At 40.0% G+C, this 24,615-nt stretch overlaps 1 protein-coding gene across 1 annotated transcript in view; it reads left to right on the forward strand.

The window, feature by feature from the left end:
- The first annotated feature begins 808 nt into the window (after positions 1-808).
- wipf1b (WAS/WASL interacting protein family, member 1b) overlaps positions 809-24,615 on the forward strand; it is a 127,893-nt gene continuing 104,086 nt past the window's right edge. The window contains exon 1 of the mRNA XM_043693581.2: positions 809-1,231. The gene's annotated coding sequence lies outside the window, so the exon portion shown is untranslated. The remainder of the gene's footprint in view (positions 1,232-24,615) is intronic.

Raw genomic sequence — 24,615 nt, forward strand, 5'->3', positions numbered from 1 at the left:
GTTGTCACCACAATAAACATGAGTGCTCAGGAATTTATATTAGAAAACACTTGCAGGAGGTCATGCAAAATTTAAATACCACACAACGCCAGGTTATAGTCCAACAGCTTTATTTGGAAGCACTAGCATTTGGACTGCTGCTCCTTCATCAGGTGCCCACATCCCAATAGTAAAGCAAATAAGAACAGCAGGTGCTGTACTGCTTCCAGAGAGACACATTAAACCCTGCAGATGCTGGAATCCAAAGTAGACAAGCAGGAGACTGGAAGAACACAGCAAGCCAAGCAGCAGCAGGAGGTGGAGAAGTCAACATTTTAGTTTCAGGTATAACCTTTCTTCTTGAAGCAGGAAACTTTGACTTCTCCAGCTGATGAAGGAGCAGCGATCAGAAAGCTAGTGCTTCCAAATAAACCTGTTCGACTATATAGAACCTGGTGTTGTGTGATTTTTTTAACCTTGTTACACCCCAGTCCAATACCGGCGCCCGCACATCACGCAAGAGTTAGGCAGCAAGTTCTCCATTCACGGGCAGCCGCCGAGGAAAGGTAAAGGTTAAGGTTAGCGCTCAGGAATTTTGAGTTTGAAAAGCTGCAGGTTCTGTGTTTGTCGGTTGCACTGTTGAGAGTTTGGCAAGCCCAGGCTGCTGGAGCAGACTTGCCCTCGTGGCCAGCATTCCTGTGGTGGAGACACACTCGCGCCCCCACGGCACGCGCAGCTTCCCCCGCCCCGGGCACCGCGAGAAGCTGCACCGAGGACACTTGCTCGCTCCCTCCCCTGGGGAGGGCAGGGTCCAACTCGGCTGCACTTCAGGGTTATTGTGGGGGTTTTTTTTGTCGTTGTTGCTGCCCGGTTTTTTTTTAAAGTGTCCCCGAGCCAGCCAGCTGCAAACATTACATCACTGACGAGAGACCCGGATCCACACTCCCAACTTTGGGCAATGGCTCTGCTCAAGTTTCAATAAGAAATGCCCGAGCTTCCCCCTCTCTTCCCGCTGTGACCGCAGAGAGCAGATCGCTGCCCGGGGCTGAGCTGACGGCGAGTGCAGGAGCGGCTGGGAACCGAGGGGCTTTGCCCGCTGACACTCAGCTGGGAAGCAGCCGAGAACTTTCCGCCTCTTGTCAGATCCGTTCTAGGTGTGGCTTCTTACTGAGCGTCTGCGGAAGTCTCCCGTTACAGATGTCAGCACGGCTCGCCGAACATCAACAGTTTGTTTTCTCTGCAGTTGCGGGAGGTAGGAAGGAGGATTTTTGAGAATCTGCTCAGCTCGGGGGAGGGGGGAGACACACACAACAGAGTGGGGACAATGGTTGTTTCCTGGGGCTTTAATTCAACTTGTGCTGATTGCATCATTTAATGACAGGCTGTAGCTCCAGCAATGCAGTTGTCAAATTCAGCAAATGTCTATTAGCTCATTTGTTTCTGAAGGGGAATTTTAGTCCTTTTAGACATTTGTTACTTTCATATGATGTCAGTTCTGCTCTGTACATTAGGGAGTAAACATTTATTGTAATTTGAACGTTCCCAAATCGTAATTTTTGACTTTCCGTGGGCGCTCGACTGCGAGAGAACTTTGATAATCTCTACCATTTGAGTGCGACGTTTGAATACGTCCTGTCTTCCTTTATATAACACCCGCCCCCTCGCCCTTCCTAACACTACCGTTATCTTTCAGATGTAGCCCAGATTCCCCCACCCCCAATATAATCACTAAGCCCCCTGCTTTTGCTATTCGGGCTTCAGTTCAATGGTAATATGTGCCAGGACACTGCCTATTTATTCTACAGAAGCACACTTCAGTAAACGCATATGTGTGAATTGCATAAAACTTTGCTCACATTGAAACAAATGATTGTCAAACTTTAAACATTTCTTAGGAAACTACTTAAAAAGGCAAACTTAACTGGAACGATTTCAATGTTTTGTTTCTTGATATGTATGATAGATTAACCTTTAATATAATTTGCATATTCAGTAAATTTGCAGTCTTCCTTATCTTGTGATTGAGACACTAACATTTGAGTATTAAGGTTAAATGTCCTAGCTACACTGATTTATGTAACATTAGACTTGCCCAACAAAAAACCTGTTGGATACAAAATTGGTTTGAATGTAGGAGACAGAGGGTTGTGGTAGAGGGTTGTTTTTCGGACTGGAGGCTTGTGATCAGCGGTGTACCGCTAGGATCGTTACTGGGTCCATTGCTTTTCTTCGTTTATATAAATGATTTGGATGTGAATATAGGAGATATGGTTAGTAAGTTTGCAGATGACACCAAAATTAGTGGTGTAGCGGAGAGTGAAGAAGCTTAGCTCTGAGTACAATGGGACCTTGATCAGTTGGGCAAACGGGCTGAGGAGTGGCAGATTGTGTTTAGTTTAAATAATGTGAGGTATTTTTGTGTTGCCATAGTCTTACCAGACCATAGGGACTGCTGTCTCATTAGAGAGGGAAGTGGCTGGTGGTGATTTAACCTGAGGACCACCAGACTTCAGGCAAGGGAAGAGGTTGAGGAGAGTACTTCATTGTAACCTCAAACCAGTGATGGGAATTGAACACATGCCGTCGTTATCACACTGCTGTGCAAACCAACAGTCCAGCCAACTGAGCTAAACCAATTCCCTCACGTGAGGTGTTGCATTTCAGTAAGGCAAACAGGGCAGGATTTATATCAATAGTACATGGTAGAAACCGAGGTGTGTAGGTGCACAAGTTCCTTGAAAGTGGAGTCACGGGTTGACAGGGTGGTGATGAAGGCATTTGGAACATTTGTCTTCATTGGTCACATTAAGTATAGTCTGTTGGGATGTCATTTTGCGGCTGTACAGGACACTATACTGCATGCAGTTCTGGTCTCCCTGATATAGGAAAGATGTTGTTTAAACTGAAAGGGGTCAGAAAAGAATTATAAGGATATTGCTGGAATTGGAGGGTTTGAGCTATAAGGAGAGGCTGAATAGGCTGGGGCACTTTTTCCTGGAACATCGGAGGCTGAGAGGTGACCTTATAGAGATTTTTAAAACCTAAAGGGCATGGATAGGGTGAATAGCCAAGATCTTTTTCCCAGAGGTGAGCCCAAAACTAGAGGCATAGGTTTAAGATGCGAGGGGCAAGATTTAAAAAGGACATGAGGGAAACTTTTTCACACAGAGGATGGTGCTTGTATGGAATGAGCCGCTTGAGGAAGTGGTGGAAGATGGTACAATTAAAACATTTAAAAGTCATCTGGATGGGTACATGAATAGAAAGGGTTTAGAGGGATATGGGCCAAACGCTAGTGAATGGTACTAGATCAGCTTAGGATATATAGTTGGCACGGATGAGTTGGACCGAAGGGTCTGTTTCTGTGCTTTATAACTCTGAGTAAAACAATTTACTGTCTTCACTTACACAATTATCCCCTCTTTTGCAGTGTCAAACCATTTTAGCTTTGATTTTTGCCTTATGTTGCTCTTTTCTTTTTTAAAGAGACTGTAAAAATGATAGTGTCAGCTGTCTCTTGATATTCAAGATGGGAGCCATATAAAGATCAGCCTGTAATTGATTCTGTTTTCCCGATTTAAAGATTAAGCATTGAAGAAACATTTCCTTGGATGAGAGTTTATTTGTATTAGACAATGCTACGTTGTTCATTGCATTGCTTGTTTGATTGTGTTCAGTCAAAGTAGTTATTATAAAGTCTGATTTAATACTCCCACTTGAGGTATGACAGCAGTTGGATGCACAATGAACCTCTGTTTTTACCCTGTGCAATAAGGTGTCTTAAAGTGGCCTGCACTGTAACAGTTTGGGTTCAGTGTTACAAATTAGTCCCCTTCTTTTTGACTTTGTCAGATTGGATTCTTAAACCGATCTAAGAGACAGTTCTATGTGCAGTCTGTACTACCTTGTGATGAATTAAATGGCACAAACTCAAGTTTTCTTAGGCATATATGCTGCATTGGAATCCAGATTTCAGGTGTAGAAGGCCCACTGTTAACCGTGTGATTTTCAATTTCCTTGAAATCATTTTTTTAGGGATGCTATCATAACACTCCAGAAAACTGCATAGGACCATTAGATGCTTGAAAAAGGAAGGTTTTACTTGGTTTGCAAAAACATTCAATAATGAAAACTGTAGTTCATTTTCAAAACAAGTATTCATTGAAGTTGGCCTCTTTGTCAAACAAGTTAACTATAGTTTACAGTTGACATTTATGAGGCTAAATTGTGCTAATCTTTATTTTCTGTAGTATCGCCCTACCTGCTTATTGTTGACAATGCAATAATGTTAACCCATTAAGTGCTTTACTGAAAAGTATTAGAGAAAATGCTAGAGTCCATTAAAGTTTAACAGCAGAGCATTTGGAAAACTGTGACAAGATTGGACAGAATCAGTGTGGATTCATGAAAGGGAAATCATGCTTCATAGCTCAACTAGAATTTTTCAAGGATGTAACTAGTAGAGCTGATAAGGGAAAACCTTTACTTAGACTTTCAGAAGGTTTTTGATAAGGCCTCATTTAAGATTAGCATGTAAAATTAAGCTACGTGGGTTTAGGGGTAGTTACTGGCCTGCGTAGCAGGCAAACAGTGAACAAAGTGGAAATAAATAATTCTTTTTTGAGTGGCAACAAGTGACTAGTAGGGTACCACAGGGATCAGCTGTTAGACCCCAGCTATTCACAATATATGTGAATAATTTAGATGAGGGAACTAATTGTAACATCACCAAGTTTACAGGCAACACTAAGCTGGATGGGAGGATGAACTATGAGGAGGATGCAGAGATGCCTCCGCATGATTTGGACAAGTTGAGTGGGTAGGCATATGCATGGCAAAGGAAGTAGTGTGGATGAATGTGAGGTTATTCAGAATGGTAGCAAAAACAGGAAGGCAGATTGTTATTTGCCTTGGGAAAATAGCTTGGGAAAGAGGGACATGCAATGAGACCTTGGTGTACTTGTACAATAATTACTGAAAGTAGGCATGCAAGTGCAGCAAGCAGTGAAGAAGGCAAATTGTATGTCAGCGTTCATAGTGAGAGGATTCAAGTACACGAGAAAGGGTGTCTTCTTGTAATCATACAGTGAGCCACACCTGGAGTATTGTGTATAGTTTTAGTCTCCTTATCTGAGGAATGATATTCTAACTATGGAGGGAGGACATAGAAGGTTTACCAGACTGATTTCTGGGATGGCAAGACTGACATATGAAGAGAGGCTATATCAGTTACGATTATAATCACTGAAGTTTAGAAGAATGAGAGGATCACATAGAAACCTATAAAATTCTAACAGGACCAGACAGGATAAATTCAGGAAGATTGATCCCAATTCTGGAGTCCAGAACTGAGGCCATAGTCTAAGTATATGGAATGGGCTGTTTAGGACTGAGATGAGAAATCTCTTCACCCAGAGAGTGGTGATCATTTGGAATTCTCTGCCACAGAAAATGGTTGAGGCCAAACCTTTGAATGCTTTCAGGAAAGAGATCAATATAATTCTGAAGGCTCAAGGGATCAAAAGTTTAGGATGAAATCAGAAAAAGGATACTGAGTTGGATGATCGGTCATAATTGTATTGAATAGCACAATACCCCTGTTCCTGTTCTTTGTGTTTCTTTGATTTGTACAAATCAAAGTAGTCAATTTCCTGTTTTTCTTTTTCATAATTACCTTTTGGTGTCAGTCATAGAGTCCTACAGCATGGAAACAGAACCTTTGGTCCTATCAGTCCATGCCAACCATTGAATAGCACAATACCCCTGTTCCTGTTCTTTGTGTTTCTTTGATTTGTACAAATCAAAGTAGTCAATTTCCTGTTTTTCTTTTTCATAATTACCTTTTGGTGTCAGTCATAGAGTCCTACAGCATGGAAACAGAACCTTTGGTCCTATCAGTCCATGCCAACCATGTTTCCAAACTAAAATTGTCCTACCTGCCTGTATTTGGCCCACATTCCTGCAAACCTTTCCTATTCATGTACTTATCCAAATGTCTTTTAAATATTGTAACTGTATCTGCATCCACCATTTCCTCCAGCAGTTCATTCCAAACACTAACCATTCTTTTTTTAAAAGAAAAGTTGCCTTTTGTGTCCTTTTTAAATCTTTCTCCTCTCACCTTAAAAATATGCTCCCTAGTTTTGAACTGCCCCACCTTAGAAAAAATACCTTTTCCATTCACCCTGTCTATGCCCCTCATGATTTTATAAATTTCTATAAGGTCACCATTCAACTTCCTACACTTCAGTGAAAAAAGTCCCGACCTATCCAAGCTATATTTATAACTCAAACCCTCCATTCCTGGCAACATCCTGGTACATCTTCTTTGAACCTTTCCAAATTTAATAATATCCTTCCGACAGGATGACCAGAACTGCACACAGCACTCGAGGCCTCACCAATGCCCTGGACGATTTCATTTGTGATGTCCCAAGTCTTATATGCAAAAGATCTAAGCAATGAAGGCAAGCGTGCTAAAAGCTTTCTTATCCACCTGTGACCCAAAGTTTTAAAGAATTATGTACCTGAACCACTAGGTCTCTCTGTTCTGCTGAAGGGCTTTTGCCCGAAACATCTATCTTACTGCTCCTTGGATGCTGCCTGAACTGCTGTGCTTTTCCAGCACCACTCTAATCTAGACTCTGGTTTCCAGCATCTGCAGTCATTGTTTTTACCTCTCTGTTCTGCAACAACCCAACCCATTAATTCTATAATCCTGCCGTTGTTTGTTTTACCAAAATGCAATACCTCATTTATCCAGATTAAACTCCATTTGGCACTCCTCAGCACATAGACCCAATAGATCAGGATCTCTTTGTAACCTTAGATAACCTTTTTCATTATCCACTACACCACCAATTTTGGTGTCATCCACAAATTTACTAATCATGCCTCCTAAATTCTCATCCAAATCATTTATATAAGTGACAAACAAATGTGGTCCCAGTACCAATCCCTGTGGAACACCATTGGTCACCAGCCTCCGGTCCTAAAACCACCTTTCACTGTTATCCTCTATCTCCTACCACCAATCTATTTGGCAAGCTCACCCAGAATCCCATGTGATCTAACCTTTTTACTAATTAATCTACCATGCAAAAGCTTGTCAAAGACTTAAGTCCAAGTGAACAATTTGCTTCCTGAACCTCCTTGCTGTTAGCGTGGCTCTTAAGAGAAAATGCAGTTTTTCCTTAAAAAGCACCGATAACAGCTTTCTTTCAAATTCTCACCTGATATTTCAGAATTTTCTCAAATACATCCACCATCTCACACGGTCTTGGGTTAATTACATAAATGACAATCCAAAGACAAAGCAACAAGAATGCATGCACTGTGACTCTCTTTGGGTTGTCCGTTTACAGACAAAAATATGTGAAGATGAGGACCTATCGAAGCAGGTAGTAATGAAGTAAGGTCCTTAATGCATCAGAGACATATAAAGTGTTCCAAATTGTGGTATATTCTTTCAGGCATGTGAGCATCACTGGTTGGGCTAACATTTATTGTTCCCCAACTCTATTCCTAATTCTTCTTGAGAAAGTCGTGATGGGCTGCCTACATAAACTGCTGCAGTTCATGTAATATAGATGCATTCACAGGGTTGTTAGGATGGGAGGTCAGTAAAGGATGGGAAATGTAGTTCCAGTTCAGGATGATGAGTGAACTTGGAGATGAACCTTCGAGTAATAATGCTCCCATGAATTCTTCTTCACTTATGTTGTTGTAAATTTGAACTGGTTAAATTGAGGAAGCCTTGGTGAGTTACTGCAATGAGTTTATAGATGGTACACAATGCTGTCACTGTCACTGTGTTACTGGTGGAGGGAGTGAATGTTTAACATGGTGAATGGGGTGTCCTATATGGTGTCGCACTCATTGAGTGTTTAGACTGAATGCATCTCACATTTCTGACTTGAGTTTTGTAGATGGTGAACAGACCATAGGAAATTGAGAATGATATGCGAGTTAGAGAACATGAATTTAATGTCAAGTAAGGTGTGAAATATTTTAAATTTGATAAATAAGTGGAAATGAAGGATACAAATTACGCAATTATTTAACCAAGCTGGATGTCAATGATCCTGAATTACCTTGACTCACAGGATAGGTGCTGAAAGACTACAAATGATCGAAATGAGCCAATGTCTTCCTGAAGGACTGAAATTACTAGGTATAAAAGGCAAGTGGGAAGTTAACATCAGGATTTATGGTCAGAATAGTTTACTTTAACTCACATTTCTCTTATCCATGAATGCTATTAAAATTATTAGGACCACGAAATCTTAAAACACAGAGAAATGCCATTCGGCTCATTGTGCCATTTTAAACAGCTATCCAATTAGTCTGACACCTCTTTCTTCATATTGCTGAGCATGTTTAAGTTTCAAATATTTATCCAGTTCACTTGTGAAAATTACTTCTGAATCTGCTTCCATCACCTTTGTATGGTGTGCTCTGACTCATAACGTTTTACCGAATAAAATTATGAATCATTCATTATGGCTCCATTATCCATTATTGTAAATCTCTGTATTTTTGGTTAGTGAACCCCTCTGCCCAGTGGAAGCAGTGTATACCCATTTACTGTATCAAAACTCTTCACAATAATGAACTCTTCCATTAAATTTCTTTTCAATTGTCTGTACTGTTAGGAGACCAGTCTCAATGTCTCTCATGTTTTCTCATAATTGAAACCCCTCTACCACTACCAGATACTGTTTTAATAAACAGTGTGTATCATATCTAATCCCTCTAACATTGCTCTCTTGATCTTATATGGTGTCCAGAAGTTGTCAAAACACCAGCTGATTTATAAACATTTGGCATAACTTACTTGCATTTATGTTTTCCCTCTCCATTTAGGAAATCAAGCATTTTTATAAAAAATGAAACAGCCTTATAACTTGTCCATTCACCTTCATAGTATTTATGTCTGTGAACATCATGGTCTTTGATTTTCCAGCTTTCTTGCAATTTGTTTTGCTTCAAATTGCCCTAACATTTTATTTTAAATTTTTTTTGGTAGATCTAGGATATCACATAGCTGCTGGCAGAGCAGGAGAATTGAGTCACATTGCTTTATTTGCAACATGACTGAATAACTCAAGCTCATTAGATTTGCTGTTCTTTTTCTGGCTATTATTAATGTATGTTTGTGAGGTCATTTCAGCTCAGTTCACATTTTGCCAGTTCTGCCCCAGTTTTGAAACAATCACCTCTTTGTAAGACTTGCACATTTAATTTCACACAACCTTTAGTAAAAAAAAGTTTTAAAACTCTCAACTTGAATACGTAAGTGTGTCACAAAATGCATGCTTATTGTAGAATTATTTTAAGAGTGTAGATATGATTGGACGAGGATGGTTGTATTTTGTAAAGGCTAGCATATACACTCATGTGCACAGCTTCTTTCACACACTGACACAACAGACAGTTCTCCTAATGCCGCAAGTAGGCAAGTTAAATATTTGTACATTTCTCTCCCCTTCATGTTGACACTAAGATATTTTGACAAACAGAAGTCTTAATCCCATCACTATATATTAATAGCAAGTACTTATTATTTATGTTAACATGCATATGTGGTGAGGTGAGAGTGACTGGCCTTGACATCAAAGCAGTATTTGACCAAGGAGAGCATCAAAGAGCCCCAGCAAAACTGGAGTCACTGGGAATTAGGGGAATATTCTCTAGTCAAACATTTAAGATCATACATGGGACAAAGCAAGAAGATTTTTCTTGATGGAGGTCAATTACTTTTTCCAGGACATCATTGCAAGGATTCTTCAGGTTAGATATCTTCTAATCAACCAGTACAAGGATCAGATAGGTCTTGTATCTGGGCCTCCTGATTCAGAGGTAAGGATACTACCACTGCACCACTAATCCTAATTCTTCAAGTAGTCTCCTCAACCCAACCATCTTCAGCTACTTCATCAATGACCTTCCCTCCATCGTAAAGTCAAATGTGGGAATGTTAGCTGATGACTCTGTAATGTTCATCATTTGCCAATTCTCACTTACTAATGCAGCCCATGATTATGTGCAGCAAGGCCAGGACAACATTCAGGGTTGGGCTGATAAATAGCGAGCAACATTTGCATCACACAAGTATTAAAGTACCTATTCGAGATGGCTCAGGGAATCCCTGATGGACTTGATCTGTAAGTTTCTCGTGGTTCGTCCCAGAGATCATAATCTGTGGTAGTCTCAAATATAAAACTCTTACAAACAGGTTAGTTTAAATTATTACCTTTATTTTCCAATTACGCTATAACAAAGATACCTACAAGCCAGGCTTGAGCTAAGGTTCTAAAACCATCAGCAGAGTAGCGGTGCCAGCTCTTACCCCTAAGAGCTCTCTCAGGCTACTCCTCTTATTGCTGCAAACAAGCTGTCTTTACAGAATTTGGTATTAAAATTACAAAAACGCCACATGTCCTTAATCAGATAAGCAGCAATAAAATGGCAAAAGTTTTCAGAGGAAGAGAAACTCATTGACAAGTCTAAGTACACTTGACTAATGAAGCTACATGCACAACAAAGTGGGAAACCTTGATCAAGCCAGGCCAAATGGTCAATTGCTGTGGCTAGTACATCATGACGTCTTCCAACTTTCTTACTATCTCAGTTTCAGCCTTTGTGTTTTCCTAGCTTGTAAGGAAAATGAGACATTCACCTTCCAGAACAGTCAAGATTAGGGAGCTGAGCTTCATAAATTCAAATCTGCTTAGTGTGGTGTACATGCAAATGTATCAGGATTATTCTATTACATGCATATTCCACTCACCTTATTAAATTACAAGTTCTTTTCCTATTGAGTATGAGTTTTGTTAAGAGTCTTCAATATAAGCCAGAAATTTAGTTATCTGACATCCAACTGTGAAATATGCGCAATCTTCTAGCCCTTGGTATGAGAAGAAAGTACTACCGCACATTCCACAAGTGAACAAATGTTAACACCTTATTTACACAGATCCATTGACACTAAGAACAGATGTTCCCAATTCTTCTGAACAAATGCCGCACCCCCACCCCCCCCCCCCCCCCCCCACCCCGCCCCCACCCTGCTGGTCAAGCACTTTCCCGCACATCCTGTAACAAATGTGTCACATGTAAGCCTACAAACTATCTCACAAGTGCTAGACAATGACTATTTCCATCATGGGGAATTAGGATCAAGAATAAATGCTGGCCTTACCATCAATGCCCAAATCCCATGGAAGAATATTGTAAAGAAAAGAGTTTCTGCTTAACATTTGATAAGACTACTTTTGTGGCATCCCTGACTATCTGTATCTTGCAGGTTTGCAATTGACAAGAAACTGAATTGAGACAGCCATATGAATACAATGGCTAAAAGAACAGCTCAGAATTTAGGACCTCTGTGGCAAATAACTCACCTCCTGTGAGCCCAGAGCTTGTCTAAGGAACAAGTCAGGAGTGTGGTGAATGCTTTCACTTGCTGAGATGCATGCAAATCCCAATATTTGGGAAATTTGACACCATCTGGACCATGTAGTCTGCTGGATTGACACCCCATTCACCACCGTAAACATTCACTCCCTCCTCCAGCGCCTTACTGTGGCAGCATTGTGTACCATCTACAAACTCTCTGCAACAATTCACCAAGGCTTCTTCAATTGTACCTTCCAAACCCACAATATCCATGTCTCCAAGGACAAGGTTGTTTCCCAGTGCTTCACTTAGATTGTTTAAGGAAATACCCTGTTAGTTGGCATGTTTTACTGAGGTTCCAGTAGCCTTGTCTTGCGACATTACTGGCTCACATTAACAGCAACTTAAGTGGGGAAGGATGTTTTGGGCAGAAAGTTACAGGAATAAACTTCACAGTATATACTGCAAAGTCTGCCCTGCTATTAGTCATTTTGTTGTGGTTGTAGAGAAAGGCTTGTATATTTTTAAAGTCAATTTTATTTTAAGATTAATAGGAAACTTTAATCCGAAAGAAAGAACAATGTGAATCCCTTTGAATATTTTGTAACTGACCATAGCTGATGTTGAGAACACTTTCTGATATAACTCATTAAACTTAACATTTTTAGTTGATGCACAATGATGTTAATCAAAGCAAATGGAATGCTGAAATTGAATTAGTGATGTAAAAGCTGGCAAGTATAAGGTTGAAACTGCATAATTCTCTGTTCAGACTGCATCTGCAGCAGTCTATCCAGTTAGTCACTCAAGTCCAAACACACATTCAAATTCTCTATATGGATGCAAATAAATCAATTGCGACAAATCCTCTGTTTGAGAGGACTGAGCTTTTTGAGTCAAAACAAAGAGAAATATTTCCCTTCCTGGATGTGTGAGAAGGGGAAATTATTTGAAGATTTGTCCCTGAGATACTCACCCTCTTCTTGCCACCTAAGTACTGTGTCAGATGGTCCACTGGGGACTTTTGTCTTGCCACATAATTAAGGCTCTTATGTCAATTAACCCACATAAGGGCCTTCACTTCCCAACGTTTTGGAGTGTTTTAAACCAACATTCAACGTGGTCTTTTTGTTCAAACGTCAAGCAGTCCTTATTTTGTGCTGTGGGACGACAATCTCAACTGGTAACCCAGGAGACACCTTCAATGATAAAGTTTCAAGTACTTAATATACTGTTGTGTAATTTTTAATGTTGCCTGCAATGAGACTGACATAATTAACAAAAGAAAATTCAGGGCCTTACAACAATGACACCAGATAAGTACCATTAGGTAATATAATTGAGAAATGGAAGTTATTGTCACATCAAAATAGCCATAGACAGTATCCACTCACCCCTGTCATACAAGGAGCTAAAATACAAAGATCAGCTTGAGAGCCACACATATTTCATCTTGATAACATGTATTGTTTCTAGTTGTAGAATTAATGTCATTCTGAGGATCTGTCCAGAGAAGACTGACAGAATCAAAGTCCATGCAAAGCAATTCAGGACGTCATGTTGAGATGTATAAGTGAAATTGTTTTGTATTGGTACCCAGGGCAACGTGCCTGATGGATTGGGGAGGGGAGGCTCCATTGCTTTAACCTTGGGACAGTTGGAGGCAATATAGGTGGCAAGTGATTGGCATTTGAAAGCCATCCCCCACTCTTGACTTTGACCCTCCGATCCATGATCCCCACTCCTGAGAAGTGAAACGAAATGAGCATCTACCCCTTGATTGGAGGCAGTAGAAAAGGGTGATAAGGTGCTTAAGAAGTGGGGTGTTTTCATTTATTAGCAGAGGCATACATTTCTGAGCTGGGAGATTACACTTTAAATGTGTAAAAATATTAGTTAGATCACAACTGGAGTTCTGCATGCAATTCTGAGAACAGTATTCCAGGAAAGATTGACTTGCTGTTGCTAGGATGGAAACTTTTTTAGTTGTTAGGAAAGATTGAACAGACTGAGATGGTATCTTTGGAATAGAGGCAATTAAATAGAAATGTAAATTTTTTACACTTGTGGTGGATAGAATTATGAGAGGCCTATAGAAAGGATCAATTTCTCTTAGGGAGAGGTCAATAACCAGTGTGAAGAATTGAAAATACTTAAGAATTGAAATCTTTATTAGTGAGAAATTGGGAAAGATCACATCAGCCTGAGGGTGATAGTCACTCTCAATGAGGAGTTGAGGAAGAAACCTTGATTGCAATTAGCAAATATCTGGATGTGGACTTGCTGTGACCCACAAGACTGTAGTTCAGCCGCTGGAAAATTAGATTAGGTTGGATAGCTCTTTCTCATCTTGCACAGATGCAATGAGCAAGAGTGGCTTCTGTGCTATAAATATCTGATTCTGTTTATATATGAGAAAATTAGGTGCTAAGTTAGGGCTAAAATGTTTTGCTCTGAATTGATATGTACTTGTTTGATCTGTCTTGCTTTGTTGCTTTGATTTTCTGTGTTTATGATATTTCTCAAATTAATCTCCTAGTCCAGGTTGCTCAAGATGGAGTCCTATATTGCTCTTACATTGTGCACAAGAATTACAATGTGATGATTATTATCCTCTCTTCACGTACAATCAGGAAATCCTCATATCAGAAAAGTTAATATCAGCAACAATTTGTCAGAACTGATGTCATCAGTTTGACTAAATTATTTTTGCTCTATTTTCTGATTTATAAGATTATGGTTTCAGGTCTGAGTTGAAACGTAAGTACACAATCAATGACGTGCTAATAAGAGTGAAGCATTTGTAAATTATGCTTGTTACAATTTTTGGTTTGCATATATTTCCTATTCTATGTGCAAAAGGTCACTCCAATAATTAATCCCTGCTGTCTATGAATTTGCACCCACAATACTTGATAAATTGTCATTGTGACTATGTTTTCCTTACTAATCTTTAGTTAGCAGAAAAATAATTATTTGCAAACCATGCGGCTAGAAATAATTTATGAATTATATTTCATGAAAGTAATAAGTTGTATTGTAATTAGCTCGAATCCAAAAGGAATGACATTTTACACTTCAGACTGATTCAATAAAATAATTTAAAGTAACATTAATCCCACTGTTTCCAAAACAACTGATGAGATGCAAAAAGCGAAGGGGTTTATTTTGGCTTAATTGTGATTCTGAATTTGGATTTTGTATTGTAACCATGTGCAACTATTGGCCAGGATATATCGATACCAGATCATCAGCTGTATCAATTTATTTTTGGATTTCAATAATTTGTATGCATGTAGTTTTGAATAACAAGGACAAATTTCAGAATTTTTAGATTAAGTTTATACTCAATACTTAAATATTGAATACATGAGAGGAAACTGACATCATTTACACGGTTGTGGCTCTAGTCTTATGTTCCATAAACTGAAGAAAACATATGGAGCTGACAATGTGTTGACTCTGTTCTTTGGAGGAAAGTTTGTATTTTCTTTTGGATTTTAATTTCAAAATGAAATTGGGAACTATTCTAAAAAAGATGTAATTGGACTAAGTAGCAAGCATTTCATATCCCGAGAAATACCCTTTTGGTTTGTGATTGCTGTAGGGATAAAAGTTTAAAAGCAAAGGGTAAGTAGTAAGTTAATTGGCTTTCACATTACAACAGGTCTGAAAATGAACTTTTCTGAAAGAAGAAGACTTTGATAAAGGAGCACAGACTTAGTTACTGTGTTGTATAGTTGGAAAGGACAAGAGTGGGAAAGACAGGGAGAGAGCATGTGGAATGGACAAAATATATTGCTGTTTCAGTTTTGTTAGAGCCAATCAGCCTGTTTAAAGGTTTCAAAGAAGGTATTCTCTGAAAATATTGTTGAGAGTCGAGCTTTGGGGTTCTGCACAGGATGTTTTTCCAAAAGTGACTTAAGGGCCAAATTCTTTAAGTGGGAAGTGAGAGTTCCTTAACAAGAGGTTAAGTTGGAAAGACTGAGGCTGCACATTTGTTTCAGTAATGATTTGGGTACTTGTACTACGTGAGGCAAATGTTTGTATACATTTATTTCAAATGATACTTACCTTTTTGCTTGAAATGTCATATGCCAATAATGGTTGGAGTTTAGAAAAATAGAAGAACACAACAAGTCAGGCAGCATCAGAAGGTGGAGAAGTCAATGTTTTGACTTCAGGACTGAAGATCAGGGTAGGGCGAGCTACAGATAGAGGGAATGGTTGGGGTGGGGAGAGTTGCAAAATGGTGTGGTAGTAATAGGTGGACACAGGTAGTATAGGAGGGATGAATTGCTTGGTAGCTGGAAGGAAGGGTTGGCAGGTGGAATGGAAAGGAGGTGGTGAGGCTGGAAATAGAGCTGGGGGATCAGTGAGAAGATAATTTGAAATTAGAGAATCCATGTTCCCCACAGTGATGTCCTGCAGGCCTTTTTCCTCTCCAACAGTCCCCACCCACCAGCACTCTCTTCTGCCTCGTCGAATTAGTCCTCACCTTCAATAATGTTTCCTTCAATTCTTCCCACTTTCTCCAAATCCATGGGGTGGCCATGGACACTCGCATGGACCCTAGCTATGCCAACTTCTTTGATGGTTATGTCGAACAGAACCTCTTCAGTATGGTACTGTTCTCCAACTCTTCTGTCATTACATTGATGACTGCATCGAAGATGCATCCTGCCAGCATCCCATCTTCCAGCTACCAACTGGATTCAACCCTCCCATCGACCAACCAGGGTTGTACCCACTACCTGTGTCCACCCATCACTACGTCGTCATTCCGCTACTCTTCCCACCCTAAATCCCCTCTCCCCTTTATCTGTCATTTGCCCTATCCTAACATCTAGTCGTGAAGAAGTGTTGATACACAAAACGTTGACTTCTCCACCTCATGATGCTGTCTGGTTTGCTATGTTCTTCCAGGCTCCTGTTTGTCTACTTTAGATTCCAGCATCTGCTGCATTTTGTCTCTAACCAATGTTTCAAGTTTATTGATTTAGCTTAATTTGTTATAGTGAAGTTTAAAAGAGAAATCAGTGATTTTTCTGTTGATGTTGTGATGCTAACTTCTAAAAATTAAAACAGGCAGTTTTTGGGAATCATATCGGAAAGATATGCTGATTTTTCAAAATTGTACTTGTTGAGCTTTGAGCTAACTTTCACCTGTTTGTAAAAACAGGAACGATCATCAGAGATGCTTTGTATCTTCAACACTAAATTTATTTCTAACAGCTGGCAGAGGCAGAAAATGGGCTGGACTTTTATTTGCAATGGAAGCTGATACAGAGGCAATGTGCCAGCAATTTTGCATCACCAATCAAAATGCTGGTTTCTCAACTCCCACAAATTTAATGGAGGCATGGAGCAGGGTTATAACAACCTGCCAAATGTGGTGAAGCATCAATAAAGCAAAAATTGGGAGCTCCTTGGAGATTTTGGTGGTGAGACATGGCAAATACATTGGGTCAGCAACACATCCAAGGAAAAGAGATCGCTGTACAATATTGAACAGTCAGAAGCAGGAGACATTCCTAATGGCGTTTAAATGTTAAAGTTCATAGTGTTTAGGTAAGGGCATTGGTGCAATTGCAGTATCGTACATCTGCAGAAATCAATGAGGTAGTGTAGGGGCGTTCTGGTATTCATGCAGCTCGTGACAGTGGAGACCATCTCCAAATATGGCGCTCAGCTATTATTGATAAGGGACTGTCAACACTTCTGTTTGTGACTGAGGAATGCAGAGGTGATGTCAGGATCAGGACAGTACAAAGGCACTACACTCACTATAGGTTGCACTCTCAAAGATTGTGGTCCCTGGACATATTGGAGGAGTAATGCCATCAAAGGCAATTGGTTATTAACAAGTAAGCAATCTGAGGTTATGCTGACTGCATGGTACAGATTATGGGGTAATTTTTAATGAGGTCATCTGGGTAGTTAGCTGAATATTTGAAGCAGAATTTAATTATTTTGATTTTGTTTTAAGTTCATCTATGTAGAATCGATCCCTTCCAAAGATAAATCCCAGGGAAACATTCCCATCATCCTCTGTGGTAAGGTACCAACGGTTTTATTTAGAGTCATAGTGATGTACAGCATGGAAACAGACCCTTCAGTCCATGCTGACCAGATAGGTCTTGATAAATCTAGACCATTTGCCAGCATTTAGTCCATATCCCTCTCAATCTTTCCTATTCATGTACCCATCCAGATGCCTTTTAAATGCCTCCACCACTTCCTCTGGCATCTCATTCAATACACGCACCATCCTCTGCATGAAATAATTACCCCTTCAATCCCTTTTAAATCTTTTACCCTCTAACTTTAAACCAATGTTCTCTAGTTTTGGGCTCCCCCAACCAGGGGAAAAGACCTTGTCTATTTACCCTATCCATTGCCCCTCATGATTTTATAAACTTCTATAATGTCACTCCTCAGCCTCCAATGCACCAAGGAAAATAGCCCTAGCCTATTCAACCTCCCCCTATACCTCAAACCCTCCAACCCTGGCAAGATCCTTATAACTCTTTTCTGAATCCTTGCAAGTTTCACAACATCCTACCTATACCAGGGAGACCAAAATTGCAGACAGTATTCCAGCAGTGGCCTAACCAACATCCTGTCGAGCTGCAATGTGACCTCCCAACTCATATACTCAATGCACTGACCAATAAAGGCAGGCATATCAAATTCGCCTTCAGTATATTATCCACCTGCCACTGTACTTCCAAGGAACTATGAACCTGCATTCCAGGGTTCTTTTAACATTTTGATTTTTTTTTTCATTTGCCCTCTCTGTACTTATTTTTAGCCACCATTATAAATTTAAACGTTTTGCAGACCTGTTTAGCTAACAAAATTTGGACTACTACTCATTTCCATAAGCTTATAATCAGGTCAATATTGCGATGTTGATCAGTCTATATAGTTTTTTCAACTGGCATGTGTATATATTTGCCTTTGTATCTATGGTGCCACGAAGGGTCAAACAATGCAGCTCATAGAACTGACAATGGTTCTCCTCTTCAGTTCCACTGGACAGATGATTTTGTGATCTCTCTGTAAAAGAGAATTTGAAGTTTTTAAAGATCGAGTAGCAGAGCTTGGAGAAATGGGACTTCACTCACTGGCCTTTGTTAACAATGAAGGTGTAAATGACTGATTGATATGATTGGGAAGTAAATTAGCGCTAGGTTTGTAGGGAAAATAAATCTGCTAAAACTATTACCTAGTAATTTGTTCAAACTTCTGACAAAATCATCAGATGGCCTAGTTATGAATGTTTGGCTGAAATTCTAAGTAGATACTGAACTCAGCACTGCAGGCAATCTTTGCCAAGTGCTGGCTTTGTTTGACATTTCCATTATCTTTGTAATAATCTTTCTTTCAAGAGTTTGAAATGCCTATTTGTTTACTTGCACAAGATTTCAAGCTGTGAAATGGTAGGAAATGTTTTGACTCTTAATTGAGATTATAAAATGAGCTTTTTTTAATCAAATGGGATTTTCAAGCATGTTTGCTTATAATATCAGTTTTGGGAGCATTTCAAAGCATTACCAAATTTGCCAAAAAATTGCATTTTGGATAGTGGAAAAGAGGATGAAGGGGCATGATATAATGGAAAGTGTACAGAAGTTGAACAAAGGAATGGGTGACCATAGAGATTGGGTGACTGGTATGAGGGCCAAAGAATGTAACAGTTCTGACACCAACTGAACTGATGTCCCAGTAAACAGCTGACTTTTTCCAGCTGCTTTTGTCATCTTGGGCCTGCCTTCAGAGGAGCTGGCTCACCTCCAGTTTATTCAAGCCTCCCTGACCAGAATTCCTGACTCTCGATATTTGCACCTTTTAATGAAAATCCAGCCCAGACTCCCCCTGTATAACTGATGCATGTCATTTTAGAAATGATGGCTACATGAACCAGATTCTCCCACTAGGTAATTAACTCAATAATTAAATTGCTTTTTACAAAATTCTGCTTAATCATTGAAATATACTGGATTTTTTATTAATAAAAACTAAAAGGAATAGGAATGCTGGAAATCAGGGAAAAAAACAACAAATATTGCTGGAAAAGCTCAGCAGATCTGACAACCTCTGAGGAGAAAATCAAAGTTAACGTTTCTGGTCCAGTGACTGTTCTTCAGCATTGATAGTTGCTAATAAAAAAAAGTTGTTTTCTACACAGAGTGTAGGGTGGGTGGAAGGGGTAGAGCCCAAAGAGAGAGAAGAGCAGTTGGACAGACAAAGAAGTGGATAACAGTCAGCCTAGGAGAACGAATATCTCAGTGATTGCATCGGCTCAGACTTACCCCATGTGGATTCCAACTCCAGTTTCATCCTTCATGCTTTGAATCCACCCAGGATCATTGGTATCTCTCTGATGTTCAACGTTCCACAGACAGCTGTTCTCACTGCATTCTGAGAAGCCATGTGTTATCATATGCACACTGTCAATCTCTCTCTCTCTCTCTCTCCAACATCACGACTTCAAACTGGCTCAGAGATGCACCACTCCCCAGCTCCACTTCATCCTCCAGTTCATTCAATGTGCTAACAAGAAACTTTATTTCTTTTTCTTTCAGGTATTAAAAAAAACACAAAATGCATCAACTCAGGGATGCCCATGGCCCCATGGAACCTTCCTCCTCGCTACTTCTCTCTAACCGTGTCCCCTCTCTCAACCCCCACCTCCTCTCCTGCATTCACTGTCCCCCCGACCTTCCGCACTCTGATGCTGAATGTTCTGTACTCAGCAAAGATCTCAGTTTTATCCCTCTGTGTCTACTCTAATGCATAATGTTGAACTCTTCTTCTGTCGCCTTTATGCTCATTTCTTTGGACAAGAGTCCTCTCCCTGTCCCACAGATCCTTCACGCACCTCCAACACTCACCGTTCCTCTGGCCTTTTATCTGTAAATGACTTGCACATTGAAAACTGTCGATGTGACATTGGCTGCCTCAATTTATCTGCCCGCCTCAATTTCTTTGCCCACCTGTTCTAACCTGTCTCCCTGTGAACTGCCTGCATTCTGTGCTCTTAGATCCAACTCTGACTTTGTAATTAAGTCTGCTGAGAAGGGTGGTGCTGTTGTTGTCTGGCATACTGACTTCTACATTTCCAAGGCCAAGAGCTAGCTTTCAGATACCTCCTATCTCCCCTGGACCATGACCCAACCATGTCCACTTTGGTTACTCACTTTATTTCATCTGGTGATGTCCCTACTACTGTCTCTAAACTCATAGTCTCCCAACCACTGAGCTCATGTCTACTTCCTAAAATCCACAAACAGGACCACCATGGCAGACCCATTGTTTCTACCTGTTCCTGTCCCACAGAACTCGTCTGCTCCTATCTCCACTCGACTTTTCTTTTTCTCATGTTGTCGAGTCCCTTCCCACTGACTTTGATGTTTATGTCAGTTTCAGAATTTCCAATTTGTAGGCTGTATCTGCCTTCTCTTACCATGGACATGCAATCCCTTTATACATCCCCCATCAAATTGGTCTCAGGATTGTCCGCTTCTTTCTGGAAAAAGCGCCTGATCCGTTCCCATCTACCACTACCTTCCCACAATTGAAGAAGCTTGTCCTCGCCCTGAACAACTTTTTTTTAATGCCTCTCACTTTTTTCAGGTCAAAGGGTTAGCCATATATACCTATATGGGGCCCCAGTTATTCCTGTCTCTTTGTAGAATACGTGGAACGTTCCTTGTTCGGTCCTATTCTGGTCCCCAACGACAAATGTTTCTTTGGTATTGATGATCTGTTTGGTACTGCTTCCTTCTCTCATATGGAATTGGGAAAGTCTAACAATTTCACTTCCAATTTCCACCCTGCTGTCACCACCTGGTCCATTTCTGACTCCTCTCTTTCCTTCCTCAACATCTCTGTTTCCATTTATGGGGATAGGTTGGCTACCAACATACACTACAAATCAACCAACCCCCACAGTTACCTTGACCATACATCCTCACACCATACTACCTGTAAAGACTCTATTCCATTCTCCCAGTTCTTCCGTATCTGTAGCATCAGTTCTGATGATGTCATCTTTGAGAAGGGGACCTCTGGAATGTCCACCTTCTTCTTCCTCAACTGAGGATTCCTCAGCACCATTGTTGACAGGATCCTCAGCTGGGACTGACCCATCTCCTGCACTTTAGCCCTCAGCCCCCTCTCTTTCTTCCACAACAGCAATAGGGTTCCTTTTATCTTTGCCTATCATCTATGAGCATCCAGATCTGGAGGATGATTAGCTGCCATTTCCATCACCACCAAACACCTTTCCCTCCCTTCCCTTGTCAGTCTTCCGCAAGTTCCATTCACTCCAGAACACCTTGGTCCACTCCCTTTTCACTCCCAACACAAACACACACAACCTCCACAAGGCACTTGCCTCCTGCACCTGCCAAGGGTGTAACACCTGCCCATTTACATCCTCCCTCCTCAGCATCCAAAGGCCCAAAAACACCTTTCAGGCAAATCAGTGCTTTACCTGCACTTTGCATAATCTAGTCTACTGCATTTGTTTTTAACAATGTATTCTCCTCAATATGGGGGAAATTAAGCATAGACTGAGTGACTGTTTCACAAAAACCTACATATTGTCTGCAAAAAGACCCTGAGCTTCCAGTTGCCTGCCACTTCAACCTGCTACCCTCTTTGTCTCCAGTTTGCTGCAGTGCTCCAGAGAAACTCAGCACAAAGTGGAAGAACAGCACCTCATTTTCTGCTTGTGAAATCTATAGCTTTCTGGACTCCATATTGAGTTCAACAATTTTAGGATTCATGGCACCTTTTCTTATGCCCTTACCCCAACCCTCTCACTGTTAGCCAATAATAGTCTCCATTTAATAGCTATTCATTCTCCTAGGCTGACAGTTATCCACTTCTTTGTCTGTCCAACTGTTCTCTCCCTTTGGGCTCTGTCTCCACCAATGTTTACTCTTTAAGCCCTATCCCACTCTACCTATTACATTTTTTTTTTTCCTAGCTACCATTAGTTCTGAGGAAGGGACACTGTACCTGAAATATTAACTCTGACCTCTCCACAGATGCTGCCAGACCTGCTGAGCTTTTCCAGCAATTTCTGTTTTTGTTTCAGTATTTTCACTTGTTAAGTATCTCTTGCTCGAATGAGAGAAGCATTGTTTGTATTATGTTGTTTCAATATAATGTTACTATCTTTAATTACATTGAACATTTTGGTGCTGGAACTTTCCAGAAAACTCTATTAAAAATTGCACAAATAAGCTGGTGACTTTACTTCTGTGAAAGTTAAGATAGAAATTAGTAAGTCTTAGAAGCAAGCTTCAACACTAGCTTTATATTTGCAGAGGCTCTTGGCACAAACCAGATTGAAGTATAGAAAGTTCTGAGGGGCATAGACAGCAGAGATGGAGAAAAATGTTCCTCCTCTCACTACACCACCCCCCTCCCCCCCCCCCCCCCCCCCCCCCCCCCTTCCCACCCCTGCCAAAACAATTAATAGAAGGGTGGGTAAACAGGAGGCATGGTTTTAAGATTAGGAGCAGGAAGTTTAGAGAAAATTTAAACAAAACCTTTTCACGCAGATAGTTATGGATATCTGTCACTTTACTTGAAAGGATGGCAGAGGTTGGAACCTCAAGATATTTAAGAGCTATTTAGATGAGCACTTGAAATAGTGCAGCATGAAGACTTTCTAGCACTTCGCTGACAATAGGATTAGATTAGATGAATGCTTGACTGGCATGGATGCAATGGACCAAAGGGCGTCCTTCCACACTTTTTATAAAAAAGCATTCCGTGACTCTATGACATAGTCAATAATTACAAATATGGACGGACAGAAGGTATATTTAATACAAAGCAGAATTTTAATCTTCCCTGTTAACTATATACACAATGCACATTTGCAGCATTCTTTAGTCTTGTTGCAAAGCGTGAGAAGGTGGGAACATAGTAATGTCAATCAGAGGAACCCTAAATATCTAAGCTTTGCAATACATAATACCACAAGAGAAAAAAGTAAATACATTGAACCCCACATCTGTTACGTATATAATGCTAACAGCCATTACCAACATGATTCAGTCCATATTTTTGTCTCAGAAATCAGTAACACTTGCTGCAAAATAAATGGATGAATAAATATTAGGAATGCATGAGGTCATAAATTTGATACATGTTTCATTTTAAGAGTGCTATTATATCAGGCCATGATGATGTTGAACAGTGTGATTTTGCAGGATTTCAATGAATCTTTGACATATTAAATTTTTGTGCTAGTATGTATAAATAAAATTTACTACCAGTAATTCATTATTATTTCTCTTGCTTTTATCCGGTAATTACCTTTACCATAATTATTGTGTTTTTCCTCTTTACCTGGGATTAGTTTTGCGATCAAATCCACTTCTGCTAATAATATGGTACTTTGAACTGCAGCATGAATTTCAGTCCCTCAAAACTAGTGCCCGTGTAATAGTCGACCCTATAAATTGAACCTTTTAAAAATAGTAAAAAAAATTCAACTTTTACACAAGTATATATGGTGAGTAATTCAGTTTGGAGGTGATGAGGCTGAGTTGAGAGTTTCAGCAGCAGATGTGCTGGTGCACAGGTGAAAAAGGAAGGCTCAACAAAAATAGACGTGTAGTCTCATATAATGTTCCCTTGTGCATTTATATGTAGTTAGTTTAAAATTGTATTGTTCATGACACTTTCAATTTAGACATATTTTCAGGTATTGAATTTAGATCTTTCTAATGTGCTGTTTCTATGTTTGCATTATTGTCCCACATTTGGCCATTCTTTTTAATCCTGAGGAAGATAACTAAAAATGAAAAGGATCAAAAATCAAATACATAAGTTGTATTTGTGTGCATTTTTATTTTCTTATTGTCTCTGGAGAAGCCAAGAATGGAGGCTGAAAATTTGGGAGGAGTCTCAGAAAAATGTGGAGATTTCAAGGAGTTAAACCACCTCTGGGCACAACATGCTATGATGATATTCTCAATATACTAGAAGTAGAAATACACGTGACCAGTTTTCCTATTGTGCCTTATTCTTGATAAACAATAGTTTCAGACATGCATTGGAGTTTAGGAAGTGGAGCTAAGAAGATGCTTGGAGATCAGCAATTATTTTACTGAAGGACAAACAAGCGAGAGGTTGAATGACTGTTCCCTAAGACAGGGAAAGAGGATTATAAAACGTAACAATAAAAGTTTATCAAGTCTACCC

The sequence above is a fragment of the Chiloscyllium plagiosum genome, unplaced genomic scaffold, assembly GCF_037043375.1.
Source record: "Chiloscyllium plagiosum isolate Xiang-an unplaced genomic scaffold, Cpla_swu_hap1 HiC_scaffold_7, whole genome shotgun sequence".
Lineage (NCBI taxonomy): Eukaryota > Metazoa > Chordata > Chondrichthyes > Orectolobiformes > Hemiscylliidae > Chiloscyllium > Chiloscyllium plagiosum.